Below are 25,513 nucleotides of genomic sequence, written 5' to 3'. Positions count from 1 at the left end.
TTTTTTGAGGGCCACTGGAAAACCCATAAGGTTGGCCTTTACTCTCACCACTTTAATTGACAAGATTTTCTGTCTCAATGCTTGTTTGATCGTCCTTGATAAAATGCATGTCGTGTGTCATATTTCTAAATTAACCATTGATGTTTTATGATAGCGCTTAAGAAGTGGTTCAGGTACGCACCCTAACTCTCCTTTATTGTGATTGATCTTCTTATTTAGCATGCTACTTTCTGAAATCACCTAGCTTACTTAGGTATCTACAATTAATCAATTAATTGTCCCATTTCCCCAACTTAGTCAGTAAAGACCTCTTTAGGGCTTAGAGGGGTGCTACCTCCTAGAGGTACCTTCCTAATAAGTAACATGATCCCTGAACTTAGACTCGGGGTTTTTCAAAGACACGCTTTTCCAAAAATTATGGAGTCATTTTTTTAGGGTTTTATTTCTTATTTTATTTCCCTTTAAAATAAAAATAAAATAAGTGGCAACTCCGACTTTTCCAAAATTAATTTTTCACAAATAAAAAAAGAGTCTCGTTGATCGAGTGGGGACGCACGTGAAAAATGCGGGTCCACACTCTCTTTTCATCTTTCCTTCGTCATTGTATTCATACATAATCCCTATTTTTTTGTTGTCATTTTTTTTGTAACAAGTTTCTATTTAATTAAGGTGATGGAAGAGGACATGTTATGCTACATTCATGAAGGCGGTCAGCTAGTTAAATGTGTTGGAGGGTCTGTTCAATATTAGGGTGGTCGTAGTGAATCGATGGTTGTTAGCCGGCATATGTCACATAGTGATTTCGTTTCAAAACTGTGTGATGCACTGCACTTTGAACGAATTCTATCAAATTGGAATTCATGATCAAGTTTGAGCCATCATGTCTACTACTGTTGCATGATGATGCAGTCCTACTTAAGATGTTTCGATTCAACGAAATGTTTTGTCACATCTATGTCTCATTATTAAGTGAAGTTGTTGAAGGCATATAACACCGAATAGGTACTGATAGCCTTCCCAACATCACATCCACTATGTCTATTAACTTTTCTTCAAATATATGTAGATGGATGAATATTTTTTTTTTTTTTGTTTTTTTCCTTTGTAGTGCCCCTTCTCCTATTGTTGGTTCGAATTCTGCACACCTACTTCCATCCGGTGGCGATCTGCCAATTAATATCTGTAATGACTCTCTTACAATTGAGTCATATGGGCTTTCCCATAGATGTGCGGAAGCAAATATACTCGAACGTGACTCAAGGTGGTTTGAAAATTCCATTATGGGTAGTGGACATACCTTCCCCAATGCTGCTGAGTTCCGTGATGCCGTTTATTTGATGTCAATTGCTGGTAGATTCCGTTATCACTTCAAGAGGAATAGTACGAAACACATGACAGTTGTTTGCACAGTTACTAAATGTCCTTGGAAAGTCACAGCTCGCGCAATTGGGGATTCGAACATCGTCTAGGTTCACACTTTTCATAACCACCATAATCATAGTTTGGAAGATGTTGCCACATGCCAACCTTTAGTGAGATTTAATCGAGTTTCATTGCTTATTGATGATGTCATCCGGTCTACTCCAGATTACCAACCTCGCCAAATTTGTAAGGACTTTCAAAGGCAACATGGGATGCAATTGACGTATCTTCAAGCATGGAATATCAAGGAGAAGGCAAATGAGCGCATTTATGGAGAACCCAAATATTATTACAAATTGTTGCCTTGGATGTGTGAGAAAATGGTTGCAACAAATCCGGGAAGCATTGTTGAGTTGCGGCATTCAAGTGATGGACATTTTGAGCAACTCTTTGTTGCTCATTCGGTATCTATCCAAGGGTTTGCAATGAGGTGTCGGCTAATCATAGCTATTGACTCCGCCCATATGAGTGGGCCATATAGGGGTGCATTATTTTCGGCGACCGCATACGATGCTAATGACACCATGTTCCCCTTAGCCTTTGGCGTGATGAGCTCAGAAAATTATGACGATTGGTCTTGGTTTTGGCAAAATTTGAAGAAGGTTGTTGGAGATAAGGAAGTCGTTATTATCTCGGATAGACATCCCGCTCTCCTTCGTAGTGTTCCTGAAGTGTTTGGGCTTAAAAACCACGCCTACTGTTACCGTCACTTGAAGGAAATTTCAACTTTTTCTTGAGCAAACATAACACAAGAGGGAACAAAGGTAAAGAAAATGCACTCCAATTCCTTGATAGTATTGCCTATGCAAGGTTAGAGCACGATTACAATGTTTCCATGTTTGAACTACAGAAATACAAAGACGCTTTGGCCAAATGGGTTGAAGAAAATGAACTCGACCATTGGGCTATGTCCAAATTCCCAAAACAAAGATGGGATAAAATGACCACAAACCTTGCCGAGTCGTTAATGCTTAGCTAAGGAATGAAAGACATCACTCCATTTGTACATTTCTAATGGAGAATATGGCTAAGTTAGGTTCTATGCTTATCAAACATAAAGAGGAATCAAACAATTGGAAGGGATGCATAGGGCCAAAAATTGAAGAAAAAGTGCAACAGAAAATTGCCAAGGGTGAGGTGTATCCGGTCACTCCTCTTGAATATGGACATTATGAAGCATACTTGCACATGTAGGGGTTGGGAAATGTTGGGCATCCATTGTGAACATGCGGCAATCGTTATTCTTTCCATCGGTCAGAATGTTGTTGATTTTGTTCAAGATTGGTACAAATTCCCAATGCAAGAGCTGATTTACTCGGGCTCCTTCTCCGGTATAGAGACGCATGACATGCATGGTCGCTAATGATGGTTTGGTTCTATCTATCACCGGTGAAGTTTTTCCTCTCTCTTAACCCTCCCTATACCAAGTGGCCTCCTGGCAGACTAAGAAAGAAGCGCATTGAGTCCCAATTTCAAGATAAACGGACTGTCTCTTGCTCAAGATGTCATATTTCTGGGCACAACAGGAAAACGTGTAAGAACCCTTTGTCTTAAGTGCAATGCTGTCACATTCTTCCATGACTAAAACTATGTGTTTTTTGTATATCCATTACATGTTTTGAACACTCTTCTAAAGGTTTTTACCAACCAAGAACACATATGTAACACTTATCATTGGTGTGTTGTAATGGGTAATATTACATCAAGATTGTTATCATAATTCCTTTTGCTTCATTTCTTAGTAGGCTAATCTTGTTGAAAACCATATAGTGGTGTACTTTTTTATTCCAATTTAAGGTATATTGTAAATATCAAGCTCCCATTTATTAAGAACTGTGTTGTACAATACTTGAACAAATGTTATTGTTGTACTAAACAAGCTTATACAGGTTGTAAATCAAAATCCATCATTCATAAACATAGGGACAACTATTTTATGTAAACTTTATGAATTTTCTTTGACCTTTGAACTCATTTTTATTATATTTGAGATCAATTCTGATCAACTGATACAACTACAACACTATACATGTGGCCTTTTAAGATTGTTATGCTGTTAATGAGGAATACATATATAAAACTGTTCATTTCATTGTGCAGATGCAGCATCTACCCCTTATATTGCAATTGTCACGGTGATGCTCCATTCACAATCTCTTGGTGCATAATTTTCCCCAACTACTAGTCTACATCGTTGCTGAAAATACTCAAGGAAAAGAAGCACTTCATTTATTAAACACATGGATAGCAGACAAAGGAAGCGGAGAAGCCATGTTCCATCAAGATCTGAAGTGGTAAATATTCGACAGCCCTTTAACCTACTTTTAAAACTATTACCCTTGAGGCTTAACTCTAGAATTGCGACTTATTTGTAATATATTTTCATTCTTTCATGTTGTAGGTTAAGTTACCAAAATCCCGCTGCTCGGGAAAGAAATTCCTATCAATCATGGATACCCTCCCAATGGATAAGAAAAGAAACCGGTGCCGCAAGCACTCATTCTGGCCAGCAAAGAGTCACCGGTGCAGCAGTAGATGATGGCCCATGTATTGACCACGACACATGCCCACCTTCACAAAAGAGTGCTGAATTGCAATCACTTAAAGGGGTGCAAATGGGTGTTCAAGAAGGCTGTGGCAGCAAACAACCTTCTCCTATCCCTAGGCGGAGATTTAAACACACAGCGAAAAGGCTTGTCAAGCTAGCCGCCATTTGCAAATCCCCTTTCGTCTCTCAATGTGTTCAACTATTTCCTAAAATCAGCCAACAAGAAAGGTTGGTTACGGATTATGCGTTGTCAGAAGAGGAATTCACCATTTATTGTTAAAGTTAACATTATTGTTAATTTTATGGCTATTGACTTAACACATTTTTGACATGTAGCGAGATCTTGTGCGATATGCATGACACATATATAACACGGGATGAGCTTTCTTCGCTCAATGGAGGCCGTTAGGTAAATAGTGCGGTATGTGTCAAAGATTTCTATTCTGCCTTGATCGTTATATAAGATGCACATTATTATGTTTATGGTCATTTACATGTGTACATTTTCAGATTATTGGAGTGGTCTGCCGAATGATGAATGCAGACAAGCTATACCACCGCACACACTATTTCGACTCATCATTCTTTAATGCGTTTCTCTATTATTTTAAATTGAAGACTGTGTGGTGAGCTGTAAGAACAAATGGACAGGTGGTGCTAGCCAGCCTTACGGTAAAGGCCAAAAAACATGAAATCAGAGAGCGGTGTCAAATGTTCCTTCATGCTGAATTTGTGGGTCATGATTTCTCAAGTTGTGATATGGTATGTCAAACCTAGTACAATGGCATCATGGTCAAAGCCTTTGTTTCATTTAATTATCATATTATAGTGCCCTACTAACCTATTAATGGCAATGTCATCAATATGTGTGTATCTATTTTTTCCCATCTGCGACAACAACCATTGGCACGTGCAAGTGGTCAATATTCCAGCTTCAAGGGTCGAAATCTTATCTTTGTTGCCTTTAAGAAGGGATAACGGGATAAGTGTCGTATCGAGACGCTTGTCTAATGTAATTGATAAAGCATTTCATGCTCATGGCATGCTCAGGCGATTGGAGGTCTCAAAATTCCATCACGTGCAACCCAAATTGTGCAACAACTAAATGGGTAGATTATTTTAACCGTTATTATTTTACGTATCATTAAATATGCGGTACTGATGTATTTGTCTTTTATGCCTGATGTATGCATATGATTGGTGTAATGCAATTGGTGGTGTAGATATGATTGTGGCATGTTCGCAATCAAGTACATGGAACATTGGAACGAGGCGACACTAGCACATTCAATCGCGGAGGTAAGTGTAACCAAGACTTTAGAAATTGGTTTATTTGAATTTTTACCAAACCAGCCTATGATTTTGGTGTGTGTTGTGCAGGACAAGATGCATCTATATCAATTGAGGCTGGTCGTTTTCTTTGGTTACTAATGCGGCAAACAATGCTAGAGATAAGGTCTTGAAGGCATGTCGAATTTGATTAATAGAGGCCACCTTGGACAGGCAAGGTCAATGATGGAACCGTACTTGCATGAGAATGGGGCTGGTGGTGCCGACAGTGCATAATCAGAATGGTGTCCTCTATTTTTTTCTCTATTGTTTGTTTCTCTAGAAAATTTATATTTGAGGGAATTACCTTTCCAACAAAAAATACTCAGGCATAAAAGTAGACTTTTTCTTGGAATCACAATTAAATACATATGAACTAAGCAATAAATTAGTGTCTTGTGAGTTTTGATAAGAGAAGACACACACTAGAATGAATACCCTGTGAAGTATTTTATTTATTTATTTATTTATTGTGATAAGTACCTTGTCAAGTGATTTTGATAGTTTATTACTAAAAACTTTATACATAAATTATATTTATGAAACATATAGAGGCTTATTGTTTGAATATTTGAGCATGTAGGCTTTATCAGTGGAAATTTAATGGTGCAGAATCTGGAGGTGGTTCGTAAGCTGGGAAAGCACTAAGAAAAGAAGAACAAGAAAATACCAAGGTTCTCCTCATTAATGCGATCTCACTTGCACATGCCAGTTGTAAGTTCTCATTTCTTAGATGGTTTGGATCTTTATGTTAAAGTTGTTAGTATCATGTGAAAGAGCTACCATCATACTATTGACTTCCTTTTTTTGTTGTGTTGTGAATTTCATTAGGTGCTTCTGTTTTCTGCTACTTTCAACGATACAGATAAAAATTTCCTTTTTTTGTTGTGTTGTGAATTTCATTAGGTGCTTCTATTTTCTGCTACTTCAACGATATAGATAAAAATTACATTACAAGAAAAGCTTCCTACCATCAAATGTTTGTAAAGAAAGAAGAACTATCCTTGCAGGCTGTGAAGCAGTGTAAGATGAAATGCCCTGATGAACTCTCCAAGATGGTTGTGATTAAAGACAAAAAATTTTAGTTAGGACATAAGCTGGGGCAAACCATTATTTCTGTCAGTACGAAGAATAGTGCAGGAATGTTACACAAAGCACTGTGGATTTTTGAGTAATTTTTTATTCCTGTACTGATAATGAATTTCCATGATGGTAATTGCTTCGAATTTGTCTGTGAAGGTGAATTTGGATGTCAACTATGATTTGCCGCTTAAATATGGGACACAGGCAGAGCCTGACTATGAGGTGTACTTGCATAGAAATGGGAGGGCATGACATTGTGGCCGCAAAGGGTATGTTCTTGATGTCATGCTTATGTTGTTGTTACTTTATGCTTGACGTAATACTTCCTCCATTGAAATGTAATTATTATGCCTCTTTGTTTGTTGTTGATCTCATGATTCATTGTTGTTTCAAATATGGGAAATCAATAATGTAGTTTGATTCTCCTGTTGCCAATCATTGGAAGCTCAGATTCTAAATTGTTGTATTCCCTCACAAAAAAAAAAAGTAGAGCATTCTAACGGATTTGTTTTAGATGATTCTACAGGAGCTGTTTTTAATTGGCTGTGCAGTGAGAATGACAACATCCTAATCTCAAAAATTGAAAATCATTTTGAGGTTCAGAGAATAGAGGTCAAGTCTCCTTTATGATTGATTAGGTCGAGCATGAATTTATATAGGAAATTAGAAAATTTTCATACATATTTTGGAAATCATCCGGAGTACTACATGTTTGACCAAACCGGGCCATGCTTTTGGTGTGTTGTGCAGGATAAGATGCATCTATATCGATTGAGGTCGGTCATTACCTTGGTTACTAGTGCCGCAAATAATGCTAGAGAGAAGGTCATGAAGGCATGTCTAATGTGATTAATAGAGTCCACCTGCAACATGGAAGGTCACTAATGGGACCTTACTTGCATGAGAGTGGGGTTGGTGGTGTCGGTAGTCCATAATCAAAAGGTGGAGCCCTCTATGCTATTGTGATGCTCAAATCAGTTTTAGGTTGCACTATTATTATCTACTATATTTTCTGTGTTATAGATAAAACTACTTCTTAGCTTCATGTCACCTTCTTTTTCCTTCTTTTTATTCTCATCATTATTGGTATTATTATTATTATTTTTTTCTTAATTGCAGGCGACAATTGGAAAACAAGATGGTTGACAACCATAAAGACATGAGCAATGTTACAATTCGGAATCATGGCTGCTGGAGAAAGGGATGTGATCATAAGACATTCTCATCATGACTCAGACTTTATAATATAACTGTTCTTATTTTGATTTTTGTTTGTAAATTTAGGCATGCCCAATACCGGAGCCCTCTAAAAACTATATAGATACATCATAATTGGTTTTTTGGTTTACCATTTTTACTTTGGGCACCCATTGCATACTTCCGATATATTTGGGTTGTGACCCCCTTTTGTTAGGTGTTTTTAGATTAATTTACCACTGACTATAAAAAATACATTGGTATATGAAATTTTGGTTGAGCTAAAGAGGTTACTCCATGACCTCTTTGCAGGTGCGTAATTCTAAGAGAGCCAGCAATATGAGAAACTATTGCCTAGGTTGAAGAAATTGCTTTCTATTCTGCCTACTATTTGGCCAAGCTAATTTTGCTATATGAAAGGTGAAGCTGGAATTTTTAAGTAAGATTTTGATTATTTATTTTTATGTTGCTTGTCAAGCTTTTCCAGTTATTTTAATTTATTCGATACCATCAGTGGGAAACTTGTAGTGAATTGTTCTTTTATAGCAATGCTAGACTAAGGAAGTGCCATTGGTTTACTACTTTGATAGTCCACTTTCAAAAATTTTGTGAAAAAACGATACTGAAAAAAAAATTTATATCAACTAATGCATTAAGGTGCAAGACTAATAGTGATCAATAAAAATATTTTGTAGGACAAGATCAAAAGTTTCAGTTATAAGCAATATAGAGTTGGGGTCACATTTAGTGTCATTATGCAGAACAATATGGATTAAGTTGTTTCTATCCTTATAAATGAATTTTAGTCTTCTAAACCAGTTTAGTTTATGTAGTTAATTTTTATGATTCTTGAATATTTGACTCTTGCAAGCATGCCATTATAAATTATTTGAAGTCCTCTATGTGTGTTGGGGTGGGGGTGGTTGGAGGGTTTGTTGGATGCTGCTTTGTTATTAGTGATTATTGTAATTTAATGCTACTTATTTGGATGCTATAATCTTCAACACATTTGCCCATCCCTTTATAAGCTCATATATGAAAATCAATTTTTCCCCCCAGCCTAGGCCAAGGGGCTCCCTCATTCAGTGTTTTATAAAACAGAATTGTACCAACCAAACATATCATCTCTATCTCGGCTTAATTCAAGGTGAATAGCTAAACCCATTTATTTTTGGATAAGTTGTGGTTCATTAATGAAGGCTTTCTTGCATATAGAACTTGCAACGATCTAGGGTCATTTGATGTATTTAGTTGCATGGTTGGATTGGTGAAGAGCTAGATGTCCTCATTCTTAATTACCAAGTAGGATATTTAGAAGACAGGTTTTTAGAAGACAGGTTCTGTTTTTTAGTTTCGTTTTTGAGTTGTAAATGTTTTAACTTTTTTGCTTTTGTCTTATCTATTGACAACTTCAACTGATGATGGAAAATTTCTTCTTGTTGCATGGAACTGTAGACGTCCTACTTGCATAGACGATATCATCTCTCTTAATGCTGGTGATGTTTGGAAGGGGAGCACCACTTATATAGGAAAGTTGAGGTATGTGTACATGTTATATGAGGTGGTTATTTCTCACTAATGATGTTGGCCCCGCTTTAGAAACTCAAATATTTAGAAAATGGGTCCATACATTTCAGATTTAAGTTGACTTGGACCTTCTGCGGACCCTCACCCGATCCACCGGACCGGCGCGACTCGCTTTTAAAAGAAAAGAAAGAATGAAAAAGTTGAGTTTTCCAATTTTGAAAAACCCGCCCCCGGTGAGGAACGGTGTCGTATGGAGTCGCCACTTACTTTTTATTTTTATTTTTAAAATGGGGAAAATTAAGTAAGAACAAAAACCCCTAATGACCCAGTATGGAAAAAGCGGTCTGCGAAAACTAGATTCTGGGTCCGGGGATAAGGTTACCCATTGGGAAGGTACCTCATGCGAGGTAGCACCCCTCTAGGCCCGGAACTCGGTCTCTACTAATGAATTGGGTATGTGGGAGCATATGGGTCAAAGATGAAACCCTAGGCTAAATAGATGTCATGAATCACACAATCCTAATTGGTATTTGGCATGCATATGAATTCAACCAACCAAAACAATGGGTGCGTACCTGTGGTCCCCAACCCAACGCTGCATAAAAGGTCAACCAAACACAGATAAACACATAACAATCATTCAGGATCAAGCACCATGCATGCATATGATTCAACAATCTAAAACCAACGATGCATACCTGTAGTCCCTATCCATGTGCTGCAGTAGAGGGTGAGTCAGCCACGCAACATGTATTCAAAATCAAGCATCAAATTTTGTGCCAAAAAGGAAGAAAGCTGGTTGAAATTAGGTAATGGACTCCCCCAAATGTCATACAAATCAAACTAGACTTACCTAGACCACACCGCCCATAACCTCAAAATGGGCCCACACTAATTGAAATCAAACACTGAATTAAACCTTCAAGATGGCTCACAATTGCCCCATAGCAAATGGGTTTGAGCCCCAATGGATACAGGCTTGAAAAATTCCAAAATTAAGGGCTGCCCAAAGTCCTCTTACAGAATAGGTTCAACCAGTTCTCAACTGGTACAACCTGTTGAGAAAAAGTTCCCAAATTTTTTAGAAGACTCCTAAATAAATAAGAAATCAAACAAAAGCAACGACACTCAATCCCAAGCCCAAACGAGTGAGAACCAAACAAAGCCCGATTAGGTGCTCCTCATGACTGATAGAGTCAGCCAGCCATGGTGCTGAACCGGTTCCCAACTAGTTCAGCCGATTGATAAAAAATCCCAGATTTGGTCAAAAAGTTTCTAAATGAATAAGGAAGCAAACAAAAGAAACGGTTCTCAATTCCGAGCCCGGATGAGTGAGAACCAAACAAAGCAAGGTCAGGTGTTCCTCATGACTGATAAAGTCAGCCAGCCATGGTGCTGAACCGGTTGAACCGGTTCTCAACCGGTTCAGCCGGTTGATAAAAAATCCCAGATTTGGTCAGAAAGTTCCTAAATGAATAAGGAAGCAAAAAAAAGAAACGGTTCTCAATTCGAGCCCGGATGAGTGAGAACCGAACAAAGCAAGGTCAGGTATTCCTCATGACTGATAGAGTCAGCCAGCCATGATGCTGAACCGGTTGAACCGGTTTCCAACTAGTTCAGCCAGTTGATAAAAAATCCCAGATTTGGTCAGAAAGTTTCTAAATGAATAAGGAAGCAAACAAAGAAACGGTTCTCAATTCCGAGCCCGGATGAGTGAGAACCAAACAAAGCAAGGTCAGGTGTTCCTCATGACTGACAAAGTCAGCCAACTATGGTGCTGAATTGAAAACGATGAATGAATTAAACTTGAGCCTAAACGTGATTCTAACACATCAAGAAAACAATCATCCTCATCTGTAATCCTCAACCATTCATAACCAATCAACAACAAACATGTGTGGCCTTTATTATCCACACCCAAGCAATACAATCTTCACATCAAAGGAAATAAAAGAGGATGAGAAAGAGGAAAAAAAGCATACGAAGACGATGAAGATGACCTGTAGGTAAAAAAAAAAAAAAGTTCAGCATACTTACCTCAGAATCTCCGCCAAATATGATCCATGTACGCTGATGATGACTTCCAGAAACCGAGATGCTGTAGCTTTCCTCCACGCTCTCAACTCAGAAGATGCTCCTCCCCCTCTGTTTTTCTCACCAACAAAATATCCCCTCTCAAAAATGCCAAAAGGTCCTTTGCTCTCCTATCCTCTCACCTTTTATACTCATACCCCTCTCAGCCTTTGAGCCTCCTGGGTTCCTTCCCCTTTAGCACCGAAATCCCCTCCATCAGCATGGGAACCACACCCCCATTATTTCTCTTGCACTTACGAGGCCAGCTCACTCCCTTCAGTTTTCAGCTTGCTTCACCACCAAGAATCCATATGGATTCATGGTGGGCTGCAAAGAACCCAAACCAGGGCCCAAAATGGGCCACAACATTCTCCAAAACCGATCTGGAGCTTATGGGCCTGAGCTATGTAGGATTTGGGTCCCAAAATTACCAAAAATCAGTGTTCTACACCGGCTGACTCGATGAACCGGCTGAACCGGATGCCAACCGGTCGAACCGGTTGCAAAAAAATCTTGAAAATTTGATAGAATGTTCTTGGAAGAGTGAGGAATCCATGAAAAAAACGGTGTGCAATTCCGAGTTTGAATGAGGGAACCATGATCAAAACAAGCCCGAGTGCTCCGAACCTCAACATGCCCGTATAAACTTCAACTAAGCTAAAACATCGGGATGACCCCACTTCCTTCCTATAGGGTGATGTGAACGACTAGGAAAATGGTCACAATGACCCTCCAAAATGAACCACATACGCACCACAATGAACCACAAACAAGCCCACAGGAGGCTCGGACACCGACTAAGCCAAAAGGGGCCTATGGTGCCATATGAGAACGATGGGTGCAGGTGACGCCAAAGGACAAATGCCAGTGTCGAGGGACAAAATTGAGGGTCTACACCTTCCTTAACACAGATCTAGATCTTTTCAAGTGGTGCCACAACCTCAAAAATCCACCATCATATGTTGTATCTATGTCAAAAAATGTCTTTCATGATTCACCATTAGTAATGTCAAATATATTGTTAGGATTCTGAAGGGTTGGATTTTGTAATATTTTGCTATTCCAGGACTATGAAATTTGGGTGATTTTTATGGTCAAGTTCAAAGAAGCTCTTGATATCAATTTTTTTTTTTTTTAACATATAAGATTTTGAAGATTGACTCCAATTTGAGCAAAACTGTTGGATTCCTCATGACTAAGGGTCTGCTTAACTTGAAATTTGTACTAAAACAATAGGCTGTAGTTTTGAAGGCTCTCTCCTAAAATTAAGCTGAATCCAAATGCTTTTTTTTAGTAAAAAATATCTATTTTTGTTTTCAAATATTTTGTTTGCCTCAAACTTTCAAAAATGGGCTAATTGATTGTGAAACAAGCTGGTTAATCCAAATTCGCAACTCAACCTCAATCAATTGGCATCCACTCGATGGATTGAGGTTTATCTCAATTGATAGAGGTAGTGAGTATTGATGAGTAACTTTTATATAAATGCGTAATATGCATAAAAGCACTTGCACATTACATTGGATGATGTCTTTTAATGTTTTTGTACTCTAAAATTCCAAATTTTTTTTATTGTTTAACTCTTAAGAGCATAGAAATTGGGCAAAACTATGAAATATAACAAAACCATAGAATCTGAAACTTAATGAAAACATGTGTATGGCAAAAGCAATAAAATTACAAACCTGTCTAGCCCACCAGGTTTTTAAGTCATGGGCTTGATTGTTTATGTGGATTTGACAGAGGCTATTGTATCCCAGAACATTGTTAGACTCTTGTTTTGCATAGAAGAAGCACTTGTGTGTCGGTTGGGACAGGGTGGGGGGGAAAGGAGCAGAACACTTGATAAATAAATTTTTGACCTGGGTTTAGTAGTTTCTGCAATGTTCTGTATCCTAAACTCTCAGAGTTTAAAGGCTTTACTACATTCTTTACCTCAAGTTCATTTTGTTTGGGCTTCCTGATCATGATAGTTCAGCTCCATTTTTTAACTTTGAACATTGGCTCTCAATAAGTGAAACATGAAATTTATTGCTTTAATTTTTTTGTTGTTTCTCATTGTGGTAATCCCCTTTTGCAGTTCCACTTTATTTGCTAAGAGACTTATTGCCTTTACATGTGTTGAAGGAATCTTTTTCTCAGGAAGGTAGTTTCTTTACAAATCATGGGATCCTCTATGTTCTTCAATATGGATCATATTTGTTAGTCAAAAGGTTTAAGTAACATATTATGGGTTTCCCCATTTTCTTTTTGGTTTTCAGCTTTTGTGTCATTTTTTGGCTTAAAAAGAGAGGATTGATGTCATGTTTGACTTTCTCAAATGAGCTTATTTCTAGAGATGAAGGCCTTCACTGCGATTTTGCTTGTCTTCTGTATAGGTGGTGTTTTCTTAATCAATAATTAAATTTCATGTTAGATGATTGGAACTAGAATAGTAATCATAATTTACCTAATGTTGCTCTCTTTTTTCATTTGAAATCATGGGTTCAGTTTGAGTTCCTCCAAAAATTGGAAAATAAAAAATTTTGAAAATTGAGATCATTGTTGTTGTTAACAGTTTATTACAGAAGCAGCCTATGAAATGTTTCTGCCTATTTAATTCCAAATACTACACCTTGCAATGCCTTACAAAAACTAGGTGATATCTGAAACTCCTTTTATTAGGGAAAATATGATGAAGTAGGTGTAAAGGGAAGGTCATTGGAATTACAGAGAGAGAAGTAGATGACATACTAATGGTGTAGAAACAGAGAAGATGTTGGGATTGCAGTGCCAATGAGAAGCGACTATCAATAGGCCTTGGAACAGATGGATCTAGGAGGTGGACTTTTGGTGCATACGTAACTTTGTATCAAAAAAACTAAATGTGACTGTTGTTTGGGAGGTGAAGAATTTGGAGCTACTTGGCACTTGCTAGTGCCTATTTTGACACACCAATCTTCAAAGGGAGTGACAGGATTGGAAACTTTGGAATGTTGGTCCTTTGCGAGATCATAGAAGAGTGAAGTGGAAACAGATTCGTCATGCTTTTTGCTCAAAATAAAATTTGCTTCTGTGTTTTGGCCATTTCTTGTATATTCACTCTTCTTTCATAAATATGGTGTTATGTATTTGAATAAGGTGCCTGCTTGCTATGTTATTGATTTCATGCCTAATTGGTGTCTCAGCTGATTCGTATCCAGCTGGTGCTCCTTGATGCGGAGTAATCAACAAAATTTATAACCTATAACACCATGAACTAGGGTAGCAAAGAAAAAGCTACTATAGCATAGTGACTCTAGGATCGTTCCACTGGGAAGGGTACTCAAGTTGAAAATGATACCAATTCAAAGTGAATTGGTGCTGTTTCATTTCAAGATTAGCTTAAGAAATAAAACACAAACTTTGGTAGAAAAAGGTTTAGGCTTAGGTTAACAACACAGCAAGTGATGAAAATTACTTAAGAAGAAAAGCATTCCTTGGAGATTCAGGTATACAGGGGAGGTTCCTCATGCAAAAGCATAGCTCCGGTTAGTTGGTTCAATCCCTCACATTAGAGAATTAACATAAAGTCAATTCTCTAACAGGTGCTGCACAAATGCATCCCTCAATTGGATTTCAGCTTTAATTCTCTCACAGATGCAACTTGCAATGGTTCGAGCCTCTCACTTAGCCTTTACCATTCAAGGTGATCTTTAACCTTGGATTACCCGTCAAAAGCTCACAAGAGATAACTAATGGATGTCTCCTTAGAGTCCAAAAGCTTACCAAGTGTTGGCTATTCTAGAAAATCCTACCTTCAAGTCACCTACCAGAGGCTCGCAAGGGGTAAACTAGTGCATCTCCATGGTTAGAGATCACTTGCCTTACCAAGTGTTGGCCCAGGTGACTCCAAGGCGTTTTAAGTTAACTAAAAACATTAGAAACCATTCACGGGACACACTTTCTCTTCATTCATAGCTGAAACCACAAAGCTTCTGATTCTTGCACTTGAACCTTTTCCGGCAACCTTAACTCCAAGGAACTAAAAGGTTTAGTTACTCATTCTCTGGGGAAAATTCCTTCGAGACTGCATAACTAAGTAAATAAATAAAAAAACACAATCAAAGTGAGAAGGTAAAGCAGAGCTCAAGCTCTGTATTTTACTTTGAAACTTTTACAAAAGGTTCATCACACTCAGAACAGGCTCCTCGGGCTATATTTATACCAAATTACATTGATAGCTATACATAGATATTTTTGCCAAATTCCTAACTTAAAAGCTAAGGAATCCTATCATTGGTGACTTACAAGGAGAATTTGGGCATTAGGCAACAAAAATCTAATGAAAAATATCTCCAAGTGTCGGTTACAAATATCGGGAAGCACTAAGGACCATTTCGCAGGTAAAAGATGAGGTCTGCGAAATTTCGCAGGTGCATAAGAAGGGCTGCAAAATTTCTTTGCAGCAAAAGGCTGATTCAACACCTCAGCGAAGTTGACTTCCATCTTGTGGTGTTTGGCTTCCATCGCGGCGTGAAGCTTCAGGAGAAATCCATAGCACTGTGCAAAAAGGCTGCGAAACCATTCCGCAACAAAAGGGTGATTTCGCAGCACTTTTCTGAATCCTTCCTTCAGCTTGGAGCAATCATCTTCCAAAGGCTGTAACTTCCTCATTTCAACTCTGAATTGTACACGGTTTGAAGCATTGGATTGTTGACTTCCTAAGCTTTCAAATGACATATAGCATGCATAATTTGGACATAGTGCTCCAAAAGTGGCTGCAGTGACTGTCATCAAGAATGCTTCATGGCTGGATTCTCTTTGCTTTCCCTGGCATTCCAGATTTGCTTATGGAAAAAGTACTTCAAAGCTTTGATTCTTCATGCCTCTAAGCTTCCCATTGCTTGCCAAGGATTCCATAAAACTCTCCTCAATCTCATAATGCTTTGGTGATCAAATTACTAACAAAAACACTAAAACTTACACAATTTGATTAGAATTGATTGAAAGAGGCCTTAACATGCTAATTGGGTTAAAAGGCACTAACTACTACTCAAAAGTGTTTAAAAGGATTAATTACAAGCTATCAAATAGCACTTTTTGAGTAGTAATCAGTTATTTGTGCCTCTGGGGAGTTATCCAGGCTGGTTCGATTGTTTCCTTGGACTTTGAACACCCCTTCTCATATTTCTTCCATTTTTTTTATCTTAAAAACATGGTTTATTATTGTTGGTCTTTTCTTTTATTTGCATCCTCCACTTTTGATGATAGAGTGATTTGGATCATGAATGCCTTGAATCGGTATATTACCTAGATGTCCCTTCCAGTTTTATAAATATGTAAATTATGTCTTCTTGTTTGTCTAGGAATAGGAAACCCCAAAGTTTTTGTTTTTCATCGATGTTTGAAACAAAGCTTTTGTTCTTGCAGTGCCACAATGGACACACACTCTGTTCAAGCTATAAAACAAGGGTACTCAACAAATGTCCTACTTGTAGGCAGTACTTGGTGATATAAGGTGTCTAGCTCTGGAGAGATGGTCGAATCACTTGAACTGCATTGCAAGAATGAGAGTTTGGATGCCCTGAGATCATCCCTTACCACACCAAGCTCATGCATGAAGACTCGTGTAACTTTCAACCATATAGCTGCCCATGGTATGGATGTCTGTGCTCTGTTGTTGGGGATATTCCACTCCTTGTTTCTCACTTGATAGATTATCACAAGGCAGTCATGCTCTATGGCTGCAAGTTCAAACTTGAATTTTTGATAGAAGATCTCTATAAATACCAAAGCTACAAATGGGATTTAACTGTAAGTACTTTTTTTACATTGCCATAAATTTAGATTCATAAAACGTAACCTTTAGATAAGAACTTTGGCACCATACATTAAGAGTGATGCCAAAAATAGTGCATACATGATTCACAGGCTACTAAAAAACAGTCCCAGTAGATAACATGGTTGGTTGTTGGATTATGGCAAATAACGAACTTTCTCTTTTGCCCTTTCAGATCATCAATTGTTTTGACAAACCTTTCTGTCTCCATGCTGAAGCCTTCTTATAGGGTCGACTCCCATTTACATGGCATTCCTCAACCTGATAGGCAACCAAGCAGAGATCGACAACTACAGCTACAGCCTGGAGATAGGTGGAAATGGGCGGAAGCTTACTTTTGAGGGCATCCCACGAAGCATTAGAGAGAGTAAGAGGAGTAGCTTGGAGAGTGCGAACAACCTCATTATGTTGGGAGGCATGGTGTTTTCCTTAGGAGGGGAGACAAGAATGCCCATGCTTTGGGTTACAGGTCGGATATGGAAAGCCCAGATTCCAGGATAAAACTGGTTGATTGATTGATACAAAGGTTTTTGAGATTCATTCATCTGTAATTTATCTTCTTTTCACTCTGTAAACATGTAATTTATCTTCTTTTCACTATGTAAATAAAGACAAAGAATCATGAATAGAATATGAAACAACTGATTGTGTGGATTCGTGGATTGAATTAATCCATTCAGTGACACATGATATAAAAATTGTTGATTTACAATATTTATATTAATTTTTTCCTATAGTACTTATTTCATGTCTTATATAAAATTGTTGATTTTACAAATATTATTTTCTTGCAATGAGTATTGATGAGTGCATGTCTTGGATTTTGATTTTATGTTGTTGAACTCTATTAAAATGCTATTTATTTCATAAACATGTACATCTAGGAGGTCTTGCTTACTAGGTTTGGACTCAAAAATGGGTTTTTAATCATTCAATAATAGGAGACATTCCACATGCTCAACCAGGCTGTGCTTCATTAAAGGGTGCTTCTTTTGACACATCTCATGCTTTACATCATGATATTTTAAACTATCTGATTTGGAGCTTTCCACCATTTTTTTATTTTACACATTTGAGTAAAACTTTCAATCTTATCATCCTAACCTTATTAATAGATGCCTTCTTCTTCTGTTCATGTATGTACAAAACAAGTTGGTCAAGGCTAGATCTTATAATTATCCCATTAGTTAAAGTTTTCATACGGGGATGTGGAAGATGGAATCTGGAACTATAGGATGAAGTGAGGGTTAGAAGTTGATTTCCTTGAGTTTGAGGACATGTTGGAAGTGGATTCCTTTAAGAAAAATATCAAAATTCCTTCTCTCTTATTTAACTTATCATGCTTTGACTTTTCAGCCTATGTGTTTTTTTATGACTGTTGCTCCAAGCCCTGGTTGCCGGATAACCATTACTTTTCTTCCACTTTCTACTTAGCTTGATTTCCTTGGTTTTTGTCTTGTTTGTTTGATTGAGCAGGAGTAATGCAAACTTCTTTCATAGAAGAGTGGGTGATTATCAAAAGGCATCTGTAATGTCAAGCCTATATGGTGGAAATAATTATGTCTTCAAGATAGATGAGGATTGTAGTCATCAGTTCATCAAACCCTCAAGTATATTGAATGGATGCTGAAGCTGGGCATCAAAATTTTGTTACTATTCTTTGTGGTAACATCTGCTTACACTGAACTTTGTTTTCACCTGTCTTCATCCCCTACCTACCCTAACCACCTTACTTTTTTAAGGGCACTATCCCACAATGTAAAGAACAGTGGGCAAAAATCTGAAAATAAAGGGTTGGGATTGTATTTGAGTGTTTGGGGTTTGGTGGTGGGCACTATGAGGAAGATGGGGAAAGAAAAACCTAAAAGATTGGATGATGATTTATGGTTTGAACTTTGAAGAGGCTGCTCACTTTATTTCCTCGCAGGGAAAGAACTTGTTTCATGGCTTGTCATACAATTATATACATTTTTTTCCCGTTTTTTCATTCAATTTTATTCCTTGTCCTCATTCATTTTGTTTATAATTTAAAGAGCCAGTGTACTACAATGGAGTTTACCATATGTTGCATCACTACAACTCTTATGTTGCAGTATGGAGTAGCATTACATGGGCCCATTTGTAGACCCTCAATTTTGTCCCTTTAGCACATGCCTTTAAAATTCATTTTCAGTGCTCCACAGTAGTTCCTTGGTGGCCCAGTATTACTCACCACTTACCTTTTGCCTGAGTCACCTTGGAGACTTTGGTTGAGGGATTATTTGATCCCCTATTGTGACCCTTGGCAGCCCTAATTTAGACTTAGACTTTTCATTCATTTTTAGGATAGCTTTTAGATACACTTGGCCTTTAGGCACACTTGGCCCATTAGGCACTTTTAGACCCGCTTCTTGTATGACTTGCATGGTTACATGGCTTTTGGGCTTTTATTTTATTTTATTTTATTTTATTTATTTATTTATTTATTTATTTTTACCGATTCCTAATTTATTTACTTGCCTATCCGTTTATTCAATTATTTAACTTCAAGAATTTCATGTTTTTGCAAGGAAACTTACCATTGGATTTAAGGAAGGTGGGACTCTCCTTGGAAGGTTTTGGAGGGGAATTTGAAATTGGGAATATTGCTTTTGATGGAAGATTTAAAAAAGAAGAGAAGAAGAAAGGAAGGAGGAGAATTTCCTTTTAGGAAACAAATTTAGGAAAAAAGGGATATATATATGTGAGAAAAGAAATTCTGGGAGGGGAGAGGGATCTTTTTTTCTGAAAATTTTTCGTGGAGAAGAACAGAGGAAACGGAAAAGAACAATTGCAACCAAGGCTGTCCAGGTATGCTTCTCATTACTTTTGGAATTCTGACCTACATTTGATTTTTCCACGTGAATACTTAATGGTTTTGTTGATTTGTGTGACGAAAAGGGCCACAATTTGTTTTGTGAGATCGGATGCTTGATTGTTTGCCCTGTTTTAGTTTTGGATGTCATTAATGTCTTCGAAAGCATATAACCCCATGCCAGAATCAATCATATTCGGTTCTTCATTTAAATCATATTCTGCGTTTTTTCCCTCTGTTTTTTTTTAGCCCATGGATTAATATCTGAAGTGGAGGCTATCCATGTTTATTGATCAACACCTTCTGCCACTTCCTTCTCCAAGTTTTACTTCAATTGTTTATTTTTATTTTTTTTTTATCTATATTCTTTTCCCGCACGGTGTTCGAACTCTTGCTTTTGTATTTGGGAGTACGTTGAGGAATGATGTAAGTGTTGATACACGGGATGAATCGTGTAGTAGTCCCACTCGAATATTTGATAACTGATTCCGAGAATCTGAATTCCCGGAGTTATCTGCAAGCGCATCTCCCAAGCGTTTCTGTCCGCAAGAATAGTGGTCTCAAAGAAAGCAGTTTGACTGATAAAGCAGAGGCAAAGGGGCTCACTGCATCTTGTCACTTCCCACTATAAAGAACAGAGTAGTTGAATAGCTTCAATTCCTTGGAGAAAATTCAACCCATCTATCAGGACACCCAGATTCGTCATGCCAATTGGCTGCTAGAATTGTGTCTGACGCATGAAAGCTGAAGATTGAAATTTGAAACCCTAGCCTCATCCGAGCCTTTCTGCAAACCATCGTATTGCGGATTTGGGGCTGAGGCGGTTGAAGCCGGATGTAGATGTCAATGGTGGCAGGGGAATTAATGCAAATAAGGGAGATGTGATTTTTGAGGAAACGGGGTTTGCGTGTTTGAGGAATGTAGCTTCAGAATCTCCGGAGATTTTGATGCTCTGTGTTGGAATATTCAGAGGTGGTTTCAAGGGATCAAAGGATCCAATACAGGTTTAGCAATTATTATAAAGAACAGAAAGAAGGAAATTGATGCAATTTCTGGAACAAGTAAGTTCCAAATACCCCGGTTGGAAGAGGATTAAAGGCTTGAAGTTTGATAGTGGAGTCTTCTACCATCGATTCATGTGTATTAACAAAACCCTAATCCTAGTTCTCATTCAAACCCTAGTTTATATGGCGAGAGAGACGATTTTGATGCCATCGGAGAAGGGAGTGACAGATTTAAGCAAATGGGTTTTGGGAATCTAGGGATTTAGGCCACTTCGGAAGCAGACTTGATGATTTGGATGATAATGAAGAATCGAGTAATATAGAAGAAGGTGGTAATGACCATAATGATGACGATTTAATGGTTTTGAATTCATTTACTGGAGGTTACAGACAACAGAAGGTATTAGAAGATTCGAGGGAGGCGAAGATGAATCTAGACATTCTTTGGTAAGAGGAATATGTAGGTTAATTGAACTCCGATCAGCCTGGAACCTGAAGCTTGAGGGGAATTGAGGCATTTGCTAAGGAGCCTGAAGCCCAGGCAAGTTTGTGCAGTTTTGCAATTGCAGACTGATGAGCGGGTTGCTTTGAGATTCTTCTACTGGGCTGACCGGCAATGGCGGTACCGGCATGATCCCATTGTGTACTATGCAATGCTTGAGATTCTAAGCAAGACAAAATTGTGTCAGGGGGCAAAGCGGGTCCTTCGACTTATGGCTTAGAGGAGAATTGAGCGTCGGCCTGAAGCATTTGGTATTGTGATGGTGTCATATAGTCGGGCAGGCAAGTTGAGGAATGCAACGTGGGTTTTAACTATGATGCAGAAAGCAAGAATTGAACCTGATTTGTCAATATGTGATACTGCAATTCATGTTTTGGTAATGGGAAATAGGCTGAACAAGGCAGTGAGGTTCCTGGAACGAATACAAATTGTTGAGATTGCACCTAATGTTATCACCTATAACTGCTTGATTAAGGGGTATTGTGATTTGCATTGACTTGAGGATGCAACGGAACCGATTGCTGAAATTCCTTTTAAAGGTTGCTCTCCTGACAAAATTAGTTGCTATACTGTGATGGGTTTTCTTTGTAAGGAAAAAAGGATTAAAGAAGTGAGACTGTTGATGGAGAAGATGTTGAAGGATAGTAATTTGTTACCGGACCAGGTTACATATGACACTCTTGTCCATATGCTCTCCAAGCATGGCCATGGGGATGAGGCTCTTGAATTTTTAAGGGAAGCAGAAGAGAGGAGATTTCGGGTTGATAAGGTTGGGTATAGTGCTATAGTTCGCTCATTCTGTCAGGAAGGAAGAATGGACAAGGCTAAAGAAATAGTGAATGAAATGTTTTCTAAGGGTTGCATTCCTGATGTAGTCACTTACACTTCTGTTATCAATGGGTTGTGTCAGGAAAGGAAGGTGGATCAAGCTAAAAAGATGCTTCAGCAAATGTACAAGCATGGTTGCAAGCCAAATACTGTATCATACACAGCTTTGTTAAACGGGCTTTGTAAGAATGGGAACTCATTGGAGGCAAGAGAGATGATGAATATGAGTGAGGAGGAGTGGTGGATTCTAAATGCTATCACATACAGCGTTTTGATGCATGGGTTTTGCAGGGAAGGGAAATTGTCTGAGGCCTGTGATTTGGTCAGGGAGATGATTAAAAAGGGTTTCTTTCCAACACCTGTTGAAATTAATTTACTGATTCAGTCTCTCTGCCAAGAGGAAAAGGTGGATGAGGCCAAAAAGTTCGTGGAGCAATGTCTGAACAATGGATGTGCTGTCAATGTGGTAACTTTACTACTGTAATTCATGGGCTTTGTCAAAAGGATGACTTGGAAGCTGCTCTCTCATTGCTTGATGATATGTATCTAAGTAACAAACACCCAGATGCAGTTACATATACAACCATAATTGATGCACTGGGAAAGAAAGGTAGAATAGAAGAAGCAACTAAACTTGCAATGAAGATGCTTCGGGTGGGTTTGATTCCTACTCCTGTCACATATCGGACAGTTATCCACCAGTATTGTCGGATAGGTAGGGTGGAAGATTTGTTGAAGTTATTAGAGAAGATGCTTTCAGGCAAGAATGCAAGACAGCATATAATCAAGTTATTCAAAAGCTTTGTAGTTTTGGAAACCTCGAGCAGGCCTATAAACTCTTGGGCAAAGTTCTCAGGACAGCTTCAAAAATCGATGCCAATACTTGCCACATGCTTATTGAAAGTTATTTGAGCAAAGGGATTCCTTTGATGTCATATAATGTGGCTTGTCGAATGTTCAATCGGAATCTGATTCCTGATCTGAAGCTGTGTGAGAAGGTGATTAAGAAACTAATGTTAGAGGGAAAATCAGAGGATGCAGATGAATATGGATATTTTTTCTGAGTTTGAGAAAGGAACTGCCTAGGCATTAGGACCTGCAACATTTGGCCAGATTGACAAGAACATTACTCAAAATGAACCTGATGTTGATGGAGTTATGGCACAAAAAGAACACCTCACTAAGGAGAATGATAAACAAAATTCTGAAACAGAGAGAAGAATAAATGAGCAGATGCAAGTTTTCAAATTCAGAGGCTTCACTTAAAGGCTCATCCCCATAAACCCTTTCTGCCCCCTCAGTTTCATGTTGGTTGCAGTTTCAAAGAGTATTGCTACTTTTCTTTACATATTCAGCAATTAGGTGTAAGATCATGATTCGAACAGCAGTTTCAAATGATGATGAAGACAAGAAAGCTCTACAGATAATCAAATCTTACCAGTTTTTAGATGGCATTGAGAGCAGAATCCTTGGACACAGTGCTGGTCAGGATTCGGCTAATGATGTTTCATATAATAAACAACAGGGGAATGGTTTAGACAGAAGCAAGTTCCTTCTCAAGAGTTCCTATTTGAAATTGTTCCAGTTGGTCAATCACATGCTATTGTTCCATGCTCAGATACAGATGACAACAGCCAGTTGTTTCTGCAAGATGTATCAATTTATAACAAGGGTGCAAACTCGGCAGATATAAATGTGCATAAGAATAAGCTTGAATCAACATATTCGTGTATACCGTTGGAATACTGTCCGGTGGTTAAAGATTGATGAAAAGGCTGACATGTACAGTTTAGGAGTTGTATTCTTTGAACTATGGCACCTGTTTGGAACAGCAATGGAGAGAAGCATCGTTCTTAATGATCTGAAATAGAAGGGAGAATTCTCTTCTTCTTGGATCGTTGAATTTCCTGAACAAGCATCCTTTTTGCAGTACTTGATGTCTCCAAGTCCATCTGATCGTCCAACTTTGAGCCTTTCATGTGAAGGATCTAGAGATGTCAGCAAAGGAAGATAAATCGGAAGAGATAATCCATCCAGAAAACGAATGAACCTGAAAGAATCGATCGAATCAGAGTCATTTGTCAAGAAGAGCGTGGAGGTTTTGAAGTCACTGGTAATACCAAGGATTCCCATAATTTGTTATGAAAATCTGCTAGTAAGGGACATAGGATGGTTCAATCAATTTTGGACCTCCTTATAGCTACCAGAAAATTGCATTACAATTAATAAGAATCCCACTTTACCTAAGGAAACTGATGATGGGCCCTGCGTACCAAAATCCAAGAGAGTCATTCAGATTCTTCAATGACCCCACTGCCATGTTTTTCAAATCTGCACATCTTTGCACATGCAAGGCGGTTATATCAGTCTCAATTTCAAGAGTAAACGGATGTAGTATTTCCAGTACCTCCAATAGTGGTTCAAGCTCTTCATCAAGCGATTCAGGCTCAGGCACTTCTTCAAACGGTAAATCAGAATGTGATTCCTCAACTTCGGTAATGGCCTTGCTGAAGATAGCTAATGTGGTCTTATAATGAGAACCTCCTGCTCCGTATAAGAGGAAGGTCTTGATTCAAGATAGAAAGAGACATGGTTTAATCGGTGACCAAGAGATACCTGGTTTTCGAAATGGCTTGGTTCAGATTTTGCAGCTGTCAGTAGAGACATTCTGACCAGAATTATGTATTCTAAACATTTGGGCACGCGGATATGGTCTTCGGAAAATGAGAAGCGCAGTTTTAAATGGAATGAGACTGTTTTGAGAAAGGGAAAACTAGTTCTTGTGACTGCCAGCTTTCAGGTCTCATTTCATATTGTTGATTTGCAACCATGAGCTCTAAGCCTTGCAAGGAAGGTAAAATCTACAGTCAATGAATGAGTTTGAAATCGAAGATAAGGTGACTGGTGTATATAAGACATAAACTAGTAATTTGATGATGTCAACGTTAATTCAGCAAGCATCTAATGCTACTGGAGATGAGAATGATGAATGCGGGTTCCCCCTCAATGGGTCCTACCATGCATTGCATTGCTGGAATATTCCACCTTATTCTTCACAAGTTTTCTTTTTTCATATTCCAAGAGTCTCAAAAGGGAGAAGAAAATTCGATGCTGATTTGATGCAGCTTCATTTTTTATGAGCTCCGATTTTAGAAACCTGGTTGTGTATGCCAATCTGATCTATTCATGGTGTTTGTCCCGAAAGTGGTTTGGGGAATTTATTCATGGCATAAGAAATGCTATATGAACACATCAGTGTGAAGTTGAAGCATTGGATCAGAAAAGGGAGGAGACGCAAGTTCCACTTGATCAGGAGGAGCAGAAGTCAGCTTCTTTGAAAGGAAAGTTAAATGTTGCAGTTAGAAAA

The 25,513-nt window shown here is 38.2% G+C and overlaps 1 long non-coding RNA gene and 2 pseudogenes across 1 annotated transcript; all 3 read left to right on the top strand.

Moving 5' to 3' along the window:
* The first annotated feature begins 7,938 nt into the window (after window positions 1-7,938).
* LOC117927865 lies at window positions 7,939-13,293 on the top strand. The gene is made up of 3 exons (XR_004653426.1): window positions 7,939-8,018; window positions 9,035-9,118; window positions 13,260-13,293. It is a non-coding gene; the product is annotated as an uncharacterized LOC117927865 (long non-coding RNA).
* Window positions 13,294-16,540: 3,247 nt separating this feature from the next.
* Window positions 16,541-17,480, top strand: LOC117927915 (annotated as a pseudogene).
* Window positions 17,481-20,257: 2,777 nt separating this feature from the next.
* On the top strand, window positions 20,258-23,434 carry LOC117927912 (annotated as a pseudogene).
* Window positions 23,435-25,513: the final 2,079 nt, after the last annotated feature.

This window comes from Vitis riparia, chromosome 13, assembly GCF_004353265.1.
Source record: "Vitis riparia cultivar Riparia Gloire de Montpellier isolate 1030 chromosome 13, EGFV_Vit.rip_1.0, whole genome shotgun sequence".
Lineage (NCBI taxonomy): Eukaryota > Viridiplantae > Streptophyta > Magnoliopsida > Vitales > Vitaceae > Vitis > Vitis riparia.
This window is presented reverse-complemented; position numbering and strand designations above follow the sequence as displayed.